Raw genomic sequence first — 22,659 nt, forward strand, 5'->3', positions numbered from 1 at the left:
CAGTTAGGTAGCAGCATAGCGGCAATTTAAAACTTGTTACCGAATTGGTCTTACGTAGGGATGGCGGGGAATTCACAGACTTGGCTTAGAAATCAACACGTATAAGGTCGGCCAATTGTTTTTCCCAGTATTATTCTTTCTCCTTTTCCTACAACCTAACCGATTTCACGTGGTTTGACATGACTGCCTTTCTGAGCTGTTTTCCATGGGGAAATGGGGCTGCTGACACACTTTCTTCCTGGTAGAGGTGATGGATTTGTGTCGATTCACTCATGCTCTTTTGCCCAGTTCTTTTGAAACTGACAGCGAGGGTTTAAATAACAGCTGTTTGGAGTTAGGAAAGCAGTTTTTGGACATTTAATGAACTGGCCTGTAATATAGAGAGCTTGGAGCCCATGGCACTGACCCCAGTCGTCCCACACCCTGAACGAGTGTGCTAAGCGTTCGGATCCAAGTACACGGACTCCCTGTTGGTTACTGGACATGGGCAGCCCAGGACAGAGCTTGCTGATGACAGCACTGCCAAGGCCGAGGGCAGATTCTCAGACTGGATAAGAAAATCAGTTTCCCGTAAACCGAGCAAAATAACTTTCGGCTTAACTGCGAAGTTTGACAAAAAGGCAGGGTTACAATAAACACCAAATTACTAAGAATTTATAAAATTAATAAGGAATAAGCATATCATTGCAACTTGGTTTTCAGTGACAGAATATTGAAAGCAGGTTAAAATTCCTGTAACGAGGAAAAGGTTAAATAAGTACTGGTAGGTTTATTTAATGGAATATTGAGAATCTGTTAAAAATGATGATTAATGACTGGAAAACTGTCACAATATATTATTAAAGAAACAATCTATATCTGGGATTAAGAATGATTTTATTTTTTCCTGCTTGGCTATATTTTCTAAAATCTCTGCAATGAACATGTATGATCCTGGTAATAAAGTAACAAAAGCGTACTCAGGAGAAAAGAGTTATGTAGCCTCCAAATACTACTGGAACCTCTTTATTTATTATTTTTATTTTTTATTTTGGCCGCACAGCTTGTGGGATCTCAGTTCCCTGCCGGAATCCTAACCAGTAGGCCACCTGGGAACTCCCCTATTTGAGCCTCTTTAAATGTTGACGTAACGAAGGGACTAAAACTACTTTCTGTCTCCTGCCCTGACTAGTGATCATCTACTACGTCATAAACGAAGGAGACTTTGCCATGGGCTGTCCCGGTTGGGTTACAGGTCCTGAAACGCTGTAGGAGGCCCGTGCACCAGAGCAGGGCTCACATCCGGGATGCAGTTGGGGCATCGCTCAGTTCAACGATTCACTGTGTGTTTACTCGGTTGATGGTGTGCTGGGAACAGGGGTGGTGTGGGGAAGAGATACAGATGGGTCTTCACAGCTCTCTGTCATGGTCGCTCTGGCCTTCTGACCCCAAGCCTCCTAGGTGGGTTCTCGAGAACCACCAACTCACAATAACAATCATAACAGCAACCACTCGCTGAAATGTGTGCCAGGCGCTTAGACAAAGCTTCTGCACGTACTAGTTTTCTTATTTACAGCAACTGTACAGGTTGGTGATGCTATGCCTGGCTTTTTAGACGCTGATATCGAGGCTCCGAGAAGGTAAGCGTAATAATTAAACAGCATAAAAGTCAGGGTCCTTTTATTGTTGTGAGGTTAGTGGAAAACTTTTTCCGCAGGTAGGTGCTGTCACGATAAGCACAAAAGTATATAGTGAAACTATAATGTTCGCAAGTGGAGCGGGGAACGTCCCAAACAGCGACAAGACAGTTTTCTCCCTGCCCCCGTCCTGCTCCCCAGTAAGACCTTCTGTCTCTCTGTCGCGGTTAGCATTAGGCTGGGCAGAGGATGGGAGACATTGTATCCAAAGCCATTTTATTAGGGACTTTCATTATACCACTTATAACTTGATTATTCAAGGCATAAATCAAGCTCTCAGTCTTTAAAAAAAGTTTTTTCTTTTTGTAAGTTTGGTCAGGGCAAACTAATAGGAAATACATTTTGCTGCCATGTGTTGAAGCAAGGGCTGAGTTAGAGAATTTTCCCCCTTATTCCAAAGCCACAAAAATGGGGTAAATGCCATCTTTCTGTTTTGTAAGTATCTTGAGATGTCCATATTCTTTCCAGTGAGGTTAATGACAATGAAATGTTCTTCTCATGATTCCTAGAGGCTTAAAACCCGCGTGACCTCTGAGGCACCTGGGCGGGGCTGAGCTTCCAGCCAAGGCTGGCTCTGTGCTCTCCGCTCTCTGATCACACTGCTGGCCCTCTGCCCTGGCATTTGGAGAATGTGGGTCATGGGAACAGGAGCTCACGTGAGCACCAATCTGCAAAAACCCAGTCCTGAAGGGCTGCGTGCCAGTGGCGTGCAGTGCTCCCCAAGCCGTGCTCCGTGTGGGCGAGCCTCTGTGTCTGGTGGGCCTGCCCTGTGCGCGCCCCCTCTGTGCTGGGAAGAAAGGAAGCTGAAAATACAGCCCTCTGTCTCCCCCAAGCCTCTCTGTCTCCTAGTAATTAGCTGTGTTCAAGATTTGCTTTCAAATACTTTGTTCCCCCAGGTTTTGGAAACTGTATTCCATGGTTTTTGCAAAGAACCACCTGGACCTTACATGATAGAGAGGAGGTAAAGAGAAGATTCTGGAAACTTCTGCTATGTCTAAAGACCGTCTTCCTGTTCCCACTATAAATTTTGCCATCAAGATGCAGGTGTTTTCGAGAAAAATGACAGGTAGTTTCTGGTTCTTTCTCTCTGTCACCTGCTCTTACAGATTAGATTTCTTGACGAAATGATTACAATGGTTTTCAACCTTGGCTGCATGTTAGAATCACGCCTCAGTACTCAGGATGGGCTGGAACCCAGGCCTCAGAGTGTTTATAAAAGCTCCCCATAGGTGTCCATGTGCAGCCAAGAAGGACCACTGACTGGAAGTGGAAAACAGTGCCCCTGGTTTCCCCCATTGGAGCTGAGGCGTGTGTGTGTGTGACCAGTCTGCCATCGGACTTGGGCTCATCCCCATGTTTCCCCTCGCATCACCAGTGTATTTTGCACAGTTTGAGACAATATAGGTGCTTCCCAAGACAAAAGGAAATAATCACATCATAAAAAACAGAAAAAGAAATCCCTTACAAGCTGGTGACCCGGGAACAGGTTTCATCATCTTATTGTTCGGCCTGGAGGCCTCGGCTTTCTGAATTCCAGCCACTGTTTTCCACCCCTCGGCCACCTGAGACCCGCTCTGCAGGCCGTGACCCTGTTCTCCTTCAACGGAGTCACTACTGTTCTTACACACAAGAGACTCACACGTTCAGAGACAAAAATAAAATCAAACTGTCAAAACCTAGCAGAAAACATCTGTTTGTCTGTGGAGGAAAAGGTAATGGCTTGATGTTTGGTCACTAAGAGGAATTATAAAGGAGACAGCTGACCGCTTTGGTCATGAAGACAGAAAATGCTACCACCTGAAATGACCAAATTATAATGCAAAGAAAAGTCCTGATTAGGAAAAAACTGAAAGGTATAAAAAAGCTTAATATTTATAATGTATAAGAAGCTTATTTGAATGGATCACAATCCAAAATATGAATGTATTATACAAATAAGTCAGTCAGGAAAGACCACCAGTAGCAAAAAATGATAGAAAACTTTTCAACCTAACTAGAAATTTAAAAAAAATTAAAATTATTTGAAAGTATGGACTTATACTTATTTAGTAGCAAAAGAATAATAACTAATACTAACAAAATTGAGGTGACTCTGGTATACTTTGACATTGCTAGTGACAATGTAAATCAGAACAAAGTTTTATGGCAAGAAAAGTTTAAAAAAATTTAAAATCAACAATCTTATAATTTTATACCAGAAAAGTTATCTTTGGAAAATAATTTCAAAAAGAAAATAAAGATAGCTTAATGTAATAATTTTTATTGCATCATTGCTTATTGTAGAGAGATAGTTATATAAATTTCAATGTCCCAAAGTAGGAAACTGTAAATTATAGTATTTGACCATGCTGATGTACTACACAGCTACAAAAATGATAATTATGAAGAGTACATGGTAGTATGAAAGTATTTTTAAGTGTTCAGTAAAATTAAAATATGAAACCAAATACTCACGTTGATTAGAACTATATACCATGATATATAAAAGGAAAAGCAGCTAGAAGTAGAAAACCAGCTAGAAGTGAATATATAAAAATGAAATTAGCTGTACCAGGGCATGAGACTATAGATGATTTACATTACTTTTATTGGGTTGGCCGAAAAGTTCGTTCAGGTTTTTCCGTAAGATGTTTCTTAAGGAATTTAAAGATTTTTTTCCATCACAAAAAAATATGTTTTTTGAAATAGAGTATTTGAAAAATAGGAAAACAATTAGAACGAAGAAAATAAAATCTTCCTAAGTTGCACAACTTAAAGAACTACTGTAATATGTTTCTTATAGTAAAAATGTGAAAGCTACAAGTTCGCAATACATTTTAGGCATTTAAATGGACCACGTAATGATTCTATTCCACTGTGCTATAAGGAACACACATTAAAAAGTCCACTATCAATGGTGGTGATAACTAATTTATTACAACCTGTTATGAAGTATAATTGATTTTCCAATTCTGCTGCTGCTTGTCTTTCAATTACCTTTTCCCCACTATCATTTCCGATACCTTAAATATCATCTTAAATTTACAGTCTCCACTTCAGCCACGTGCTAGTTCAAAGGCATCTCCTTTAATCCAGCTGAGTTTACAATAACTGCCTGGGTCCTGATGCAGCAGCACGATATTATTTTGCTACGTCCTTGTTTGGGGACTTTCCTTCTGTTCTGTGCTGGGTGCTGCTGTGTCCTCAAGACACTAATAAGAAACCCAGAAAAATACTCCAGATAATATATTTTTTGTTCTAGACTTTTGCCTTTTCAAATAGCTTTTATTTAACTTTGTTTTTCTCTCATTATGACAGTAATGCATGCTCCTCCTAGAAATTTTGAAAATTCGAATTTTAAATTAAATCATGGAGAATGAGTAAAGGTTTTTGTACTTCTAGCACTCGGGCAAATCCTATTAAATTTAGGCCTCTTCCCTTCCAGTATCTTTCTTTGCATGAACTGATGTTTAACGTCAAACTCAATTTCTCAACACCGATTAGAAGTTGTACATCTCTGGTTGCCATGGGGGGGACTTTGCTTTGATAGCTCAAAAGCCCTTATTCAGCCTCATCTTATTATATGGCTGTTTCATCTCATGCTCCAGCTACACCGGACGATGAACAGTTCCTCAAGGTGCTGTCTAAGCATTATTACCTTTGGCTACTCTCCCAAGGGCTACACTCTACACATCCCCTTTCCATTTTTTTTTTCCTTTCTTTTTGGCTGGCAATCCGCGGGTGCTGAATTTGCAGTAGACAGATGATTATATGCATAGAGCACCACAAAAGCAAGAGCACCCCAAAATGAGAAGAACATCGGAATCTTTACAACAAATCACCTCCATTTCAGCATGCGTATAACTCTTGCGCCGTGATGAAAACTAGAATTTTATTTTGCGGTTTAGCAATTCCTGTTGATTTTGAGTTATCCAAAGCCAAGAGCATGAGGGCAGTAGGACAGAGTTCAGAGCCTCAGATCCAGCTTTCCAGACACAAGCCTTTTGAGTCTGTGGCCTCCGGAAAATGCAGCCTAACCCCCAAGACTGACTCAGCCCTGTCCTCCTGTTCTGCATACGTATCTCTTATATTTGTTGTTTACAACCCCTTTCCTTGGCAGACAGTGAGCTGCGAGGGCAGGGACCACATCCTTCATCCACGCATCCATCTCCCCTGTCTCTCCTCATGCATGGACCTACCACCCCCAGAGCCCTGACGGTGCACGTTTGCTTCGTGAGTGAAGCATTTCCCCTTGACTTCAATGAAGTCTGGATGTAGGATTTTAGGACTGGATGTAGGACCTTCGTTCATTCAGTCCTTGTGTGTGAGATGGCTTACAAAGATGAGCTGTAATTTAAAATATTACACTGCCAGACTGGAAATATTGTGCTCATTTCACACAAATGAAGGAGCTGCAGCTCGGAGTGAAAAATGACGTAAGTGGGGCTTTTAAAATGGGGCCAGAGCAGCCATCCCGGAGGAGCTGCCTTGCATCCTGTTTTCTGACCCTGTGAACTGGGCCAAACTGCCAACATCCCAAGAAGTCAGCAAGAATGAGAAGACCGTGTTGAAGGGACTGATGAAAATGAACCTCTACCTGGTGACCACTTTGCCGGACTCATCAGTGAAGTGCAAATCCAATAGCTTTACTTATCAGCACCAGTGGACTCTGCTTAAGAGCAACCTGGCTCATCTTCCTCTTACTTGTTTCATTAAAAACCCTGATTCCCTCTCCTGTAATAGGGACACTATTTATGTTTCTACCCCAATACATGTACCCCAAATTGCAATTCTTTGATCCCAAATAAATGCTTTTGCCTCTTGGTTTCCTGCTTTTTTTAGGTTGATATCAGTGAGCTTAGATGACCTGCCCAAGATACAGGGTTATTAGGGTACAGTAGTCCTTTGAACACTGAGATCGCGCCTCCCTGTGCACAAATCTCCCCGTGTTCTGCAGAGTAAAAGCTCGAGTCTTCAGAAGTCCTGCAGGGCACTGTGTGCCGCCCCTTCTCCCACCTTCCCATCAGGGCTCCCCTCTCTCTGTTCCCTCCAGGCCCCCCGGCTGCTCTGCGCGCCGTGCACCTCTCTCCCTAGGGCTGCCTCTGGGGATGCTCCCTTCCAGATGGCCTGTGGTCTCCGTAGCAGCTGAGGCCTCTGCTCAGTGTCTGTTCTCCAAGAGAACGACCAGGACTCCCTTACCCAAGGCCAAGAGTGTCATCTTGTTCTCTGATGTATCTCAAGCGCCTGGAACAGAGTGCCTGGAACAGGGTAAGCAAACTAGTATTTACTCAGGGAACCAGTCAGGGTGAGTGATACCCGTCCGCTCCATCTCTCTGATCGATCACAAAGTTTAATGCACTAGCTAACCTCTGGATTTGGCCTTATTGTTTTCTCTTTTACTGTTTTTTTTTGTTGTTGTTTGTATGTTTTGGTGATCTTTCATGACTAGATATATACTTCGAGATCTTACTGTGGAAAAAAGATCCAATTTTTCCTCAAAGCGTTTAATTTTTATAGGATTTAAAAATAGGATTTCCCCCCAGTGGTCCATGAAAATATTTAAGAGGCAAAATAAGTTTAAAGTAAAAGCATGAATAACTTCTATAGTAGAACTCAGGAAATACTTGTTGAATAAATATGGTACACTGCACTTTTACTTTTAGGTTGACACGCAACCTGTAGGTTCACTTTAAATTCTTGAGTCTGTAAGTTTACAATTAGTAAATAAGAGAAGAATTTTAACATCAGTACAAGAGCAGGAGGGCCCTCTACCCACATCCTCTGTATAAATATAATAAAACCCATCCTGACTTACTTTCCTCTTCAGGAACAATGTATACTAATGGAAATGTCAATATATTACAGTGAGATACAGTGTAACTTCATAAATCACTTTTGGATACTCACTCCCCTGTGCGTTTCCAAATGTGACCTTTAATCCAGTGCTTTCCAGTGTTAGCACAGCAGGGACAAAGGGTGAGATTTCAGTCATGTGACCATTGTTCACTCAGTTCTGAATCTTAGAAGGTTTGGAGGAAACAGCTTAAAAGTGAGTTCTCATTAAGAATTAGGAAACCATCTCACTGAATTCTGATAAAAATAAAATATAATGCTATAAGGAAATTTTTGATCCGTCTGTGAACATTTTCTCATGAATTTTTTTTCTAGGCTGTAGAATTAAAATGCTATAGTACTAGGGAAAAAATTCTGAAAAATAAATATTTGTTTTTATTGAAAAAAAGTCCCAGTATTCATATCTGTGGCCTCTACTGGTTTCAAAATAAAACATCCTTTTGAGTTTTTAAAGCAATATTCTAGTTAAAGAGCTACTTTTAATATTTTGAACGGGTAATTGCATTTTCCGGTGTATTTTTACCAAAGTAGATGTAAATGTTAGCACAACTGAAGATTATAGATTGATAGAGACTGCATAACTCAGCTGTGCTTGCTGTTTATTTTATTTTTTGGTGTTGTGACATTCTCTATGTGGAGCAGAGAATTTGGGACCCAAAATACAGTTGTGGTACCCATAACAGAAATGAAGAGGTACAATCAAATACACTATCAGGGGAAGTGCAGCTGACCTTTTTTTTTTTTGCCAAAAAAGAGTTAGATCTAGATTATCCTGTGACTACCACATTCTAAAAAAGTGGCTCTATATACCATGAAAACTCCTCCCTCCCTCAGCTCCTTAGAAGACTTTCACAGTAAAGAGAAAATACAACTGGCCTTTGACTGGACTTGACAACTTTGCTGTTGGCATGGCCTAGCATCAGTTTCCAAATCTGCTTGACTTTTAGACACAATAAGAAATACACTTGCTGTTGCGATCTAGTGTGCGCGCGCGCGCGCACACACACACACACACACACACACACACGATAGAAGCTGCCCTGTAGGTTAAGACGGTAGAATGAACATACACATCTAATCTTGATACCTCTGAAAAGCTCACTAAAACTATAGTGATGATACGTTTTAAAAAGACTTAAACACATAAAAGGATAGAACAGGAGGGGAGGCAGCAACAACATAATCTTGAAAGTAGGAAAGCAGCTGGGCAAGTGAGGTAGCCGACTGGCTGGCACCAGAGAGAAAACCCCATGCCAAGGCTGGGAAAAGCCGAGAAACAACAAAATTCACACTTCAGACAAGTCAGGGCAGCACTCGGTCCCTGTGGGGTGACTCCCTGGAGGGAGGTTGTGTGCACCCTGCCTGCAGCCTTGGGCAGGACTCCGCTCCTTTTCCAGCAGGGTTCTGGCTGGGGGGCTTCGGACGAGGGGTCCTCAGGCATGGGTTCCAAGTGACCATATACAGCTTGAATGCTGAGATCCCACTAGTGCCCGGTCACCATCTCAACAATGGCAGCAGGACCTGTACCTCCAGGTAGGAGTCTGGAGAAGACCTCTCTGGGAGTCTGACCGGCCCAAGAAGAAGCAGCTGAAGGTCCTGACCCCAGAGGTTTCCCAGGAAACGGCTGACCCAGATCCACCCATGGGGAAGGTCAAGCTGACTGCCCCCGGCCACATGCTCAGAAGTTCCAGTCACCCTTGTCGGATCCCACACTTCTCTGCGAGGAGACACCCAAAGTTTACTAAATGCCTGAGGAAATCGTCCAGTACAAAGAGATCAAGAGCAACCCAAAACGAAGCAAAAGAAAACACTGTTATTAACATCTTCACAGAGATAAAGCAAGGTCCTACATCCGTGCAGCAAAAACAGGAAGCTAAAATAGAGGGACACAGTAAACGATCACAACGACAATAAAGAACCTTAGAAATGATAGGTTTGGATGATAAAGTTGGCCAGAACTCCCCCAAAACAGAACAAAAAGACAAAGAGGTAGAAAATGGGAGAAAAAAGAAGAAAGTCAGATGGCCGGTCCCCAAGCCCTGCCTCTAAATAATGAATTTCCATGAGACAACAGAGAAAATGAAGGGAGGAGGTCATTTAAAAAAAAAAAACACAACAAAACATTCTAGAACAGAAGGTCACAAATTACCAGTTTGAAATGACCCCTTGAGTCCCCACTATAGTAGATAAAAATACATCTGTGCCCAGGAAAATCATTATGAAAATTCACAACACCGGGGACAAAAGTGGATCGTACAAAGTTCCAAACGTAGGACAGGCAACATCACACCGTTGGTTACGTACAAACATCAGGATGGCTTTGGACTTAACAATCCTGAAAACAAGCACACCAGGGTACAATGCTTTCAAAATTCCAAAGTGACGTGATTTCTGGCCTAAAATTGTATACCAAGGCAACCTATCAAGCAACATGAAGATGGAAAAAAGCCATTTTCTGACATGCAAGATCTCCAAAAAAATTTGCTTTCCTTGTACTCTTCCTCAGGAGTGCTCTGGAGGCCGCACCCCATCAAAATGGGGATGTAAATCAAGACAGAGGACGACCCGGCGCAGGAGACACGGCTCAGGATGAGGGTGAAGGAAACCCTGGGTGGTCGCCGTGCGCCAGGCGGAGACGCTTCCGTCCATGTAGGACTGGCGTGACCCATGCGCAGGCAGGTTGTTGGAGGTCAGCAATATGGCTTCCATCACAGGGGCTAAATCAAGAAAGACAAAACCATACGCCCCTGTAGGCTGGGAAGGCAATCTAGAACATCAAAACGAAGCCAGAAGCTGATGTCTGTGCAGCAGGCTTGCTGAGCAGCCGGCCCGGCTGAGAGGAGGGGGGCGTCTCCAAGAAACACCACCATGGAACTGGATCATTGAACTGACACAACTGACCTTGTGAACAGTTTTACTGACAGATTATTGCAAGATGTGGGAAGAATTATGAAAGCAACAACAGCAAGAAATAGGCATTTATTTACTACCGGAAAAACGAACAGTAGTAGTACAATATAATCCGTATAGGTATAATGTAGACCCTGAATTCTGACTTATCAAAAAATTACAAAACCTAGATTGGAAGGATGGGAGGGTCTGCAGAAGGTAAACAGTGAAAAAAGAGCTAAATCTTCATTTACTAGAATTTTAAGTTAATAGAAAATGTTCAGAATTGATTAATCAGAAGTTAGCCGTATGCACATACTATTGAAAAAATACAGACATTGGTTAAGTATCAGAAGAAACAACAGAAAAATAGAAATGGTTGCTTCTGGAAAGAAATCCTGGGGGGTGGAGTGGGAGAGCTGAGGCAGGGAAACATCATATTCTGATATAAAGAGTTCATATTATTTCACTTTTTATTTATTATTTTCAATTAAACTTTCAGTTTTGTTAGTTGTAACTACAAATTCAAATTTGTAATTGTGGAATCATATGCAGTTGCAAGAAATAATACCGAGGTCCTGTGTACCCTTTATTCAGCTTCCCCCAGTGATAATACCTTGCAAAGCCACAGCACAGTGTCACGGCCAGGGTGTTAACACTGATACAGTCCAGATACGGAATGTTTCCATCACCACCAGGAGTTCTCATGTTGTCCTTTTACAGCCACACTCCTTCCTCCCATCCCCTACCCGCCATGACTCCTGGCAACCACTAATCTCATTTCCATTTCTATAATTTTGTCATTTGGAGAATGTTATATAAATGGAATCATATAGTATGCAACCTTTTCAAATTGGCTTCTTTTCCACTCAGCATAATTCCCTCAAGATTCAGCCAAGCTGTGCATATCAATAGCTTGTTCACCTTTGCTGCTGAATAGTACCCCTGGTACATGTGTACCAGAGTCTGTCTAACCGATTCACCAACTGAATGACATCTGGGTTGTTTCCAGTTTCTAGTTATTATGAATAAAAGAGGCTATGAACACTTGTGTACAGGTTTTCTATGAACGAAAATTTTCATTTCTCTGGGATAAATGCCCAAGAATACGATTTCTTAGTCATGCTTAGTTTTATAAGAAACCACCAAACTGTTTTCCCGACTGACTGTATTATTCTACATTCCCACCAGCAACGGAAAAGAAATCGTTTCTCTGCATTCTCCCCAGCATTTTGTGTTGTCATTGCTTTTTATTTTGGTTATTCTGATAGGTGTGTAGTGATATCTCCTGTGGTATCAGTTGGCATTTTCCTAATAGCAAATGAATTTAAACATCTTTTCATGTGCTTATTTGACATCTGTGTACCCTCTCCAGTGAAATGTCTGTTTTTATCTTTTGACCATTTTCTAATTCAAATTTTTTTTTTTTTAACTCTTGAGTCTTATCTTTGTTGGACATGTGGTTTGCAGACCTTTTCCCTCAGCCTGCAACTTGTCTTTTCATCCTCTTAACAAGGTACTTTGCAGAGCAGACGTTTTAAATTTTCATGAAGTCCACTTTGTCAATTTTCCTTTCATGGATCGTGCTCTTGGTGCTGAATCTAAGAACTTTTTGCTTAGCTCCGGATCCTGAAGATTTTCTCTTACGTTTTTTCTAAAAGTTTTATAGCTTTATGTTTTTACATCTATGATTCATTTTGTGTTCATCTTTATTATTTGACTTTTAAAACTAGGCAAATGTATTACTTTGGTAAAATACGAATTCTTTGAAAAAAATCTAAAAGGCTCATGAAATAATCCTGACTCCCACTACTTGTGATGCAGTCTGTTTCCTATTCTGTCCTGCCTCATCCCATCTACCCCACACCTCCCACCTTGTGAGTTTGATTTCACGACACTCTACTGTAGATTGAAAAGGACTATAGACAGTCTCTTCTGCCTGGTGCAACCCCCATTTTTACTTCTCTTCATTATTTCTTCTTTTCTAACTTCTCCATCATCAGTTCTCTCTCAGATGTTTAAAAAAATCACCCATTGCTCTTTGGCACGAAAGATAAAAACTCTTTTTTTGTCCCTTTCACGTCCTTCCCCGCCAGGTGGCACACAGAAATGCGCGTAGTCTGCAGCCCACGTCTCATAAGGGCGGGCAGTGGGTGGGCTCCACACCGGCTGAGATAAGTTACAGCCTGGGAAAACGAGGGTTACTCTCATCGCTTTCTCTTTGAAGTTTCTAAGTCACCTCAGAAATAGAACACTGCATCCGTATTCTTCACCAAACTACATCCTTGATAACTTCCTAAAATATGATTTATCTCAAATGTCAGTGCAAACGTAGCACACGGCTGATTACTCCCAGGCAGGTAAAACATACCACACACAGTGCCTGCCGACCACGGGAAACCTGGTTGTTGGAATTCAGTCAAAATGGTAATCTAACCGTGTTTAGCAAACACACTAACCAGCGCCCTCGCAATTTGGAAGACCAGATTTTTATTTTTTTTGTTCTCAGTCTTGCTAATTAGCAACATTCAGAAATACTAATTCACACTAATGAGGGATCTATTATGTAAGACACTACTGCACTTGAGCACTTTCTCTGTAAGACCAAAGACCCCACTCACGCTGACTGAGTAGATAATTCATGCACTATCAGCTTCTTAACTTACGTTAATTATGATGTGAATTTCTCTCAGATTCTCTATTAGGGATTGTCAATTAACCTTGCTGGCTAGCAGAAATGCTGGCAAAAATCCATGGATGGTTCCTGACACTTAATTAAAAGGAGTCTTTCTGTTTTGAGTGATGATATGAAGCATTGGAGAGTGTTCAAAAATAACTGACATGGTCTCTAGGCTAAAATTGCTGATCACACCATAACAATGCCTAGTAACTGCCTAGTAAAATACTTAAAAAATTATTTTGAATCGCACAGGTTACTATTGATATATTCACCATCTTTATTCAAAAGGGAACATTGGAGTATGTTTTATACTTCTTTTAAAATTATTGCAACAATAAGGCAATACAGGAGTTTAATTATCTTCTTAAAAACCACTCAAATATCCAGTTTATTGACTATCTCAACATTCAGTGATTCAGCAATAAACACTTTTAATAATATCACACTCTGGGCTTCAGTGATGCATCTCATTTGTGTGGGGGGCTTTTTACAATCCCAAAGCAATTTCTATAAAGAGGTGCAATGAACTGACTCCTGACTAAATAAATATTAAATCATTTATTTGGTCATTATCTGTTAATTATCCATTTGCGATAAATATTTTCTCAGCAACTATTATGTGCCATGTACTGTGCTGTCATATAATAAATCAATGCCTCTCTTCCAGAACAAACGCATTATTTCTGTCACCTTTAATAAAGGCAATGATCCATGATAAAAAATAGTCTGAGATATAATAAGGATAACTTCATTCTTTCTGTGATTATATAAATTATTTACCAGGAGGACTCCTAAAACTCACTCTAAGGAATAAAGAAAGAAAGTTTGTGTGAATATATAGCTTTTAAACTTCCATTCACCGTTGACAGAAATTGCCATCGAGTGCTGGAAGAAAGGAAGATGAAAACATGCAAATTAATCAAGCCCAGGACTTTAACTCATTAAAATCAATGCAGAAATTAGCATTAATAAATTAACAAATAATAACAATACATTCAATGTACTGAGTACCTGTTCTGTGCCAGGCAAGAATATTACACACATTACATCTCACTAGTGCACAAACAATCCTATTAGGGAGGTTTTATTCCTGCTACTTTATTCTATTTCATTTCTTTGGCCTCATGGCAAGGCTTGTGGGATCGTAGTCCCCTAACCAGGGGCCCTCAGCAGTGAAAGCGCGGAGTCGAGTCCCAAGCACTGGACCGCCAGGGCATTCTCTCCTGCTACTTTAGGAAGAGAGAAGGAACTCCAGCACAATGAGGTTAGGTCACTTGCCTCCTCCCCAACTACCTTGTGGGGGAAGTGGGATTTGAAACAAGCTCCCTTTTATTCCCAAACTGTGTTTTTAACCACTGTGTTTGATTAATTTAATTTTCATAAAAAATTTCTTGAGAACTCACCATACTGAATTGAAAACAAATACATAAATAGTCACAGCTTTGTGAAAACATTTTTTTTTCACTCATAGACACAGAGATCGACTTTTGTAGACTTTCATAGTTCTGCCGGTAAGTGATCTCAGTGTGTGCAATAAAAGCAAGGCAAATTCATAGTCCAGCAGGACTGCCTTTATTAGAACGAACGTTCCGGTAATCCTAGCACAGCCAAGTGATTATAAGAAAGCAAAGGCCAACCACTGAGACAATCGCGGGTCCAGCCTGCCGGCACCACCCCAGCTGGCCTCCTCGTACAGTAAAATAACTGAACCAGGTCAAATTGGAAGAGGCTGATGGATGGCTCCTGCTATTCTAGACTAAGACAGACAGTACGTCACCTTAGGGAGAAACATTCTGAAACATGGCAAAGTGACTTAAAAGAACTTACTGAATCTTATCTCCAAAACGATGAGCTCTGTCTCCTTTGAACCATATTCAGAGACATCTGACCACAGTCAAACAGTCAGGATTTGCAGTGGCCCAACAAACTGCAGAATTACAAATCTGCACTATTCATTAAACAATTCTGTTGGGGAGTTCAAAATAGATCTGGTAAACTATTCCCCAACTTTCAATTCTTATTAGGCTAGCAGCGATACTGCCAGGAAATGACAACGTGTTGACATAGGTACCATTTGGGTGAGCTTGGCCAGAGATGGCAACGTTTAAGAGTGGCCTTTCAAAAAATAATGGGAATTACTGATGTGTTACCTTGATGCTTGAAGGGGTGGGAAACAATACTTATAGATTATGTAATGACTAAGGGAGCATGGCTTGAGCAGACAGGCCATATTAATTGGAAAAGAAGATATCAAATCGTTTGACTAACACTACACTTATAGCTGATTTATTCCACATTTCATGCATTCACTCATTCGTGATGTGATGTATGTGAAAGACATCTGCTAAGCAGCATGGTAGGACAAGAAGAGCTTTGGAATCATGCCTAAGCGCGATTCCAAACCCCAGCTCTGTATTTAGATTGAGCTACGTGGGCAAGTTATTTACATTTTCTGGGTCTCAATTTTTTTATCTGCAAAACAGCTGTGTGGGTGTTGAAGGAGTTAACAGATGGAAAATGCCTAGATGATTGGAATAGTATTGCTGATCGCTGGAACAAAGCTGGAGCCGTCCATAGGGGTGAATGGGGGATCACTGACGCCACAAATAACAGTCTCCTACACTGCTGTTGCAACAATATTCTTTAACAGTGGACTATCATTACCTACAGAGGAGCTGACAAGTGCTTTGGTGCATAGAAAACTACATCTCTTTATTCAGATCTTTACACTTGCATTCTTCCCAGGAGCAACATGGCTTTTTCTTCAGCTTTTGTCAATCACACCCATTAATGAATGCTTTTTAAAAGGGTTGCAGACAGTAGGTTGCATGCCTCCCCCTGCGTCTTCTGCAGTGATTTTAATGATGGCAGTTGGTGGAAAAGAGCCATGTGGCTGATAGGGTCTTGGTGCTCCAGCTGGGTGTCAGGACTGTGCCTCTGAGGTCAGAGAGCCGAGTTCTGGACATTGGTTCACCAGAGACCTCCTGGCTCCACATAATGTCAAACGGTGAAAGCTCTCCCAGAGATCTCCATCTCAACGCTAAGACACAGCTCCACTCAACGACCAGAAAGCTACTGTGCTGGACACCCTATGCCAAACAACTAGCAAGACAGGAACACAACCCCACCCATTAGCAGAGAGGCTGCCTAAAATCATAATAAGATCACAGACACCCCAAACACACCACCAGACGTGGTCCTGCCCACCAGAAAGACAAGATCCAGCCTCATCCACCAGAAAGCAGGCACTAGTCCCCTGCACCAGGAAGTCTACACAACCCACTGAACCAACCTTAGCCACTGGGGGCAAACACCAAAAACAACAGGAACTACGAACCTGCAGCCTGCAAAAAGGAGACCCCAAACACAGTAAGTTAAGCCAAGTGAGAAGACAGAGAAACACACAGCAGATGAAGGAGCAAGGTAAAAACCCTCCAGACCAAACAAGTGAAGAGGAAATAGGCAGTCTACCTGAAAAAGAATTCAGAGTAATGATAGTAAAGATGATCCAAAATCTTGGAAATAGAATGGAGAAAATTCAAGAAACATTTAACAAGGACCTAGAAGAACTAAAGAGCAAACAAACAATGATGAACAACCAATAAATGAAATTAAAAATTCTCTAGAAGGAATCAATAACAGAATAACTGAGGCAGAAGAATGGATAACTGACCTGGAAGATAAAATAGTGGAAATAACTACTGCGGAGCAGAAAAAAGAAAAAAGAATGAAAAGAATTGAGAACAGTCTCAGAGACCTCTGGGATAACATTAAATGCACCAACATTCAAATTATAGGGGTCCCAGAAGAAGAAGAGAGAAAGAGAGGGACTGAGAAAATATTTGAAGAGATTATAGTTGAAAACTTCCCTAATATGGGAAAGGAAATAGTTAACCAAGTCCAGGAAGCGCAGAAAGTCCCATACAGGATAAACCCAAGGAGAAACATGCCAAGTCACATATTAATCAAACTATCAAAAATTAAATACAAAGAAAAAATGTTAAAATCAGCAAGGGAAAAACAACAAATAACATACAAGGGAATCCCCATAAGGTTAACAGCTGATATTTCAGCAGAAACTCTGAAAGCCAGAAGGGAGTGGCAGGACATATTTAACATGATGAAAGGGAAAAACCTACAAACCAAGATTACTCTACCCAGCAAGGATCTCACTCAGAGTCGATGGAGCAATTAAAACCTTTACAGACAAGCAAAAACTAAGAGAATTCAGTACCACCAAATCAGCTTTACAACAAATGCTAAAGGAACTTCTCTAAGCAGGAAACACAAGAGAAGGAAAAGACCTACAATAACAAACCCAAAACAACTAAGAAAATGGTAACAGGAACACACATATCGATAACTACCTTAAATGTAAATGCATTAAATGCTCCCACCAAAAGACATAGACTGGCTGATGGATACAAAAACAAGACCTGTATATAGGCTGTCTACAAGAGACCCACTTCAGACCTAGGGACACGTACAGACTGAAAGTGAGGGGATGGAAAAAGATATTCTATGCAAATGAAAATCAAAAGAAAGCTGGAGTAGCAATTCTCATATCAGACAAAAAAGACTTTAAAATAAAGACTATTACAAGAGACAAAGAAGGACACTACATAATGATTGAGGGATCAATCCAAGAAGAAGATAACAGTTGTAAATATTTATGCACCCAACATAGGAGCACCTGAATACATAACACAAATGCTAACAGCCATAAAAGGGGAAACTGACAGTAACACAATCATAGTAGGGGACTTTAACACCCCACTTTCACCAATGGACAGATCATCCAAAATGAAAATAAATAAGGAAACACAAGCTTTAAATGATACATTAAACAAGATGGACTTAACTGATATTTATAGGACATTCCATCCAAAAACAACAGAACACACTTTCTTCTCAAGTGCTCATGGAACATTCTCCAGGATAGATCATATCTTGGGTCACAAATCAAGACTTGGTAAATTTAAGAAAATTGAAATCATATCGAGTATCTTTTCTGAGCACAACACTATGAGACTAGATATCAATTACAGGAAAAAAATCTGTAAAAAATACAAACACATGGAGGCTAAATAATACACTACTTAATAACCAAGAGATCACTGAAGAAATCAAAGAGGAAATAAAAAAATACCTAGAAACAAATGACAATGAAAACAAGATGATGCAAAACCTGTGGGATACAGTGAAAGCAGTTCTAAGAGGGAAGTTTATAGCAATACAATTCTACCTCAAGAAACAAGAAACAACTCAAATAAACAACCTAACGTTACACGTAAAGCAATTAGAGAAAGAAGAACAAAAAAACCCCCAAAATTAGCAGAAGGAAAGAAATCATTAAGAACAGATCAGAAATAAATGAAAAAGAAATGAAGGAAACAATAGCAAAGATCAATAAAACTAAAAGCTGGTTCTTTGAGAAGATAAACAAAATTGATAAACCATTAGCCAGATTCATCAAGAAAAAAAAGAAGACTCAAATCAATAGAATTAGAAATGAAAACAGAGAAGTAACAACTGACACTGCAGAAATACCAAGGATCATGAGAGATTACTACAAGCAACTATATGCCAATACAATGGACAACCTGGAAGAAATGGACAAATTCTTAGAAGTGCACAATCTTCCGAGACTGAACCAGAAAGAAGTACAAAATATAAACAGATCAATCACAAGCCCTGAAATTGAAACTGTGATTAAAAATCTTCCAACAGGGCTTCCCTGGTGGTGCAGTGGTTGAGAGTCTGCCTGCCGATGCAGGGGACACAGGTTCGTGCCCTGGTCTGGGAGGATGCCACATGCCGCGGAGTGGCTGGGCCCGTGAGCCATGGCCGCTGAGCCTGTGTGTCCGGAGCCTGTGCTCCACAACGGGAGAGGCCACAACACTGAGAGGCCTGCGTACCGCAAAAAAACAAAAACAAAAACAAAAAAAACTTCCAACAAACAAAAGCTGAGGACCAGATGGCTTCACAGGTGAATTCTATCAAACATTTAGAGAAGAGCTAACACCTATCCTTCTCAAACTCTTCCAAAATATAGCAGAGGCAGGACCACTCCCAAACTCATTCTACGAGGCCACAATCACCCTGATACCAAAACCAGATGAAGATGTCACAAAGAAAGAGAACTACAGGCCAATATCACTGACTAACATAGATGCAAAAATCCTCAACAAAATACTAGCAAACAGAATCCAACAACACATTAAAAGGATCACACACCATGATCAAGTGGGGTTTATCTCAGGAATACAAGGATTCTTCAGTATAAACAAGTCAATCAATGTGATAAACCATAGTAACAAATTGAAGGAGAAAAACCATATGATCAACTCAATAGATGCAGAAAAAGCTTCTGACAAAATACAACACCCATTTATGATAAAAACCCTGCAGAAAGTAGGCATAGAGGGAACTTACCTCAACATAATAAAGGCCATATATGACAAACCCACAGCCAACATCGTTCTCAATGGTGAAAAAATGAAACCATTTTCACTAAGATCAGGAACAAGACAAGGTTGTCCACACTCACCACTATTATTCAACATAGTTTTGGAAGTTTTAGCCACAGCAATCAGAGAAGATAAAGAAATAAAAGCAATACAAATAGGAAAAGAAGAAGTAAAGCTGTCAGTGTTTGCAAATGACATGGTACTATACACAGAGAATCCTAAAGATGGTATCAGAAAACTACTAGAGCTAATCAATGAATTTGGTAAAGTAGCAGGATACAAAATGAATGCACAGAAATCTCTTGCGTTCCTATACACTAATGATGAAAAATCTGAAAGAGAAATTAAGGAAACACTCCCATTTACCATTGCAACAAAAAGAATAAAATACCTAGGAATAAACCTACCTATGGAGACAGAAGACCTGTATGCAGAAAACTATAAGAAACTGATGAAAGAAATTAAAGATGATACAAACAGATGGAGAGGTAAACCATGTTCTTGGATTGGAAGAATGAACATTGTGAAAATGACTATACTACCCAAAGCAATCTACAGATTCAATGCAATCCCTATCAAACTACCAATGGTATATTTCACAGAACTAGACCAAAACATTTCATAATTTGTATGGAAACACAAAGGACCCCAAATAGCCAAAGCAATCTTGAGAAAGAAAAACGGAGCTGGAGGAATCAGGCTCCTGGACTTCAGAGTACACTACAAAGCTACAGTAATTAAGACAGTATGGTAGTGGCAGAAAAACAGAAATATAGATCAATGGAACAGAATAGAAAGCCCAGAGGTAAACCCATGCACATACAGTCACCTTATTTTTGATAAAAGAGGCAAGAATATACAATGGAGAAAAGACAGCCTCTTCAATAAGTGGTGCTGGGAAAACTGGACAGCTACATGTAAAAGAATGAAATTAGAACACTCCCTAACACCATACACAAAAATAAACTCAACATCACTAATCATTAGAGAAATGCAAGTCAAAACTACAATGAGGTATCACCTCACACCAGTCAGAATGGCCATCACCAGAAAATCTACAAACAATACATGCTGGAGAGCATGTGGAGAAAAGCGAACCCTCTTGCACTGTTGGTGGGAATGTAAATTGACATAGCCACTATGGAGAACAGTATGGTGGTTCCTTAAAAAACTAATAATAGAACTACTATATGACCCAGCAATCCCACTACTGGGCATATACCCTGAGAAAACCATAATTCAAAAAGAGTCATGTACCACAATGTTCATTGCAGCTCTATTTACAATAGCCAGGACATGGAAGCAACCTAAGTGCCCATCAACAGATGAATGGATAAAGAAGATGTGGCACATATGTACAATGGAATATTACTCAGCCATAAAAAGAAACGAAATTGAGTTATTTGTAGTGAGGTGGATGGACCTAGAGTCTGTCACACAGAGTGAAGTAAGTTAGAAAGAGAAAAACAAATACCGTATGCTAACACATATATATGGAATCTTAAAAAAAAAAAAAAAGTTTATGAAGAACCTAGGGGTAAGACAGGAATAAAAAAGCAGACATAGAAAATGTAATTGAGGACACAGGGAGGGGAAAGGGTAAGCTGGGATGAAGTGAGAGAGTGGCATGGACTTATATACACTACCAAATGTATAATAGATAGCTAGTGGGAAGCAGCCTCATAGCACAGGGAGATCAGCTCAGTGCTTTGTGACCACCTAGAGGGGTGGGATAGGAAGGGTGGGAGGGAGACACTAGAGGGAGGTGATATGGGGATATATGTATAGCGGATTCACTTTGTTATATAGCAGAAACTAACACACCATTGTAAAGCAATTATACTCCAGTAACGATGTTACAAAAATAAAATAAAATAAAAAAGACAATGCCTAGTCAACTCCTGTCGTATATTAGGTGCTAACAACGTTGTCTTCCCTCCCTTTCCTTTTGAGGCTCTGGAAGTGAAAGAAACCATGGGGAGAAACACAAAGCGATCATCCATCGACACCGTGTCCGCAGAACCAACTGCACACAATAAGAGTGAGTAAGCTAAAGTGGCGGATGTGGGTTGGGACAGTGGAGTCCCCACTTCACGTTAGGCCATCCCCATGATTTGCGGTGACCCTCAGGATGCAGTGACTGTCACTCTGTGAGCACTTGGGCCGAGGCCTCAGCAGACCTTGCAGGTTCCGCTTCTACTCTTTTAACAGAGAAGAACAAGCTTGACTCCATACTGGATCTGCTTCTTTTACTTTAACCTTTGTATTCTACTACTTTTGCTTCCAGTTAAGAATGTTGCCTCTAGCCTGAAATATACAGAACAGCCCATTCTCAAGGCTCTGACCTTTAAGGGTATAACACCGTTTACATTCATATAGAGATAACAAAGTTGCAGAACAGAGAATAACATTTGTCTTGTTGGAGGTTTACAAGAACATTTACAAGAACATTTACAAGAACATTGTGACCCAACCGCGGACAGCCGCAAGAGCAAAGGATGCTACACAAAGAAGTTTGCAACAAGTAACCAGCCCTTCCCTCATCTGGCCTTTAAAGATGCTTTGCTGAAACCCTTCAGGGAGTTCGGGGGTTTTCGGGGCCCCAGCCACCTATTCTTCTTGCTCGGCCCTGCAATAAACCTTTCTCTGCTCCAAACGCCGACGTTTAGGTATTGTTTGGCCTCACTGTGCATCAGGCACACGGACTTGCATTTGGTAACACTCTCTTAGGAACCTACCACCACGAGAATCTGCCCGACCTGCTGGAGTCTGGGAGATTGCACCGAGCGGAGATGGGTTTGCCCAGCAGCTGGTCACAGGTGTACAGGTGAGTCCAGCCAAGGCCCGAAGAACTGCCAACAGAAGTGCAGGCTGAAAAAGCGTTGCTGTTTTAAGCCACTAAATCTGGGGGGAGGGGACAGCTTTGTCTGAACAGGTAACTGATACAAATACAAGACAACGTGAGGTCATGACTTTTTTCAACCAAAACACAAAATCATGGGAACACATGTTCAGTTTGGGGAAAGCTTACTCACTGGCTCTGACATAATGATGTAGTACACCAGTTGCTACTGCATAAGACTAATGAAAGATGGAAATCTCTCACCAGGGG

At 40.8% G+C, this 22,659-nt stretch overlaps 1 protein-coding gene across 4 annotated transcripts in view; it reads right to left on the bottom strand.

Annotated features, from left to right (window-relative positions):
* Positions 1-22,659, bottom strand: part of KCNQ5 (potassium voltage-gated channel subfamily Q member 5) — a 581,761-nt gene that overhangs the window by 25,103 nt on the left and 533,999 nt on the right. The window lies entirely within an intron of this gene.

Source organism: Orcinus orca, chromosome 12 (assembly GCF_937001465.1).
Source record: "Orcinus orca chromosome 12, mOrcOrc1.1, whole genome shotgun sequence".
In the NCBI taxonomy this organism is placed as follows: Eukaryota; Metazoa; Chordata; class Mammalia; order Artiodactyla; family Delphinidae; genus Orcinus; species Orcinus orca.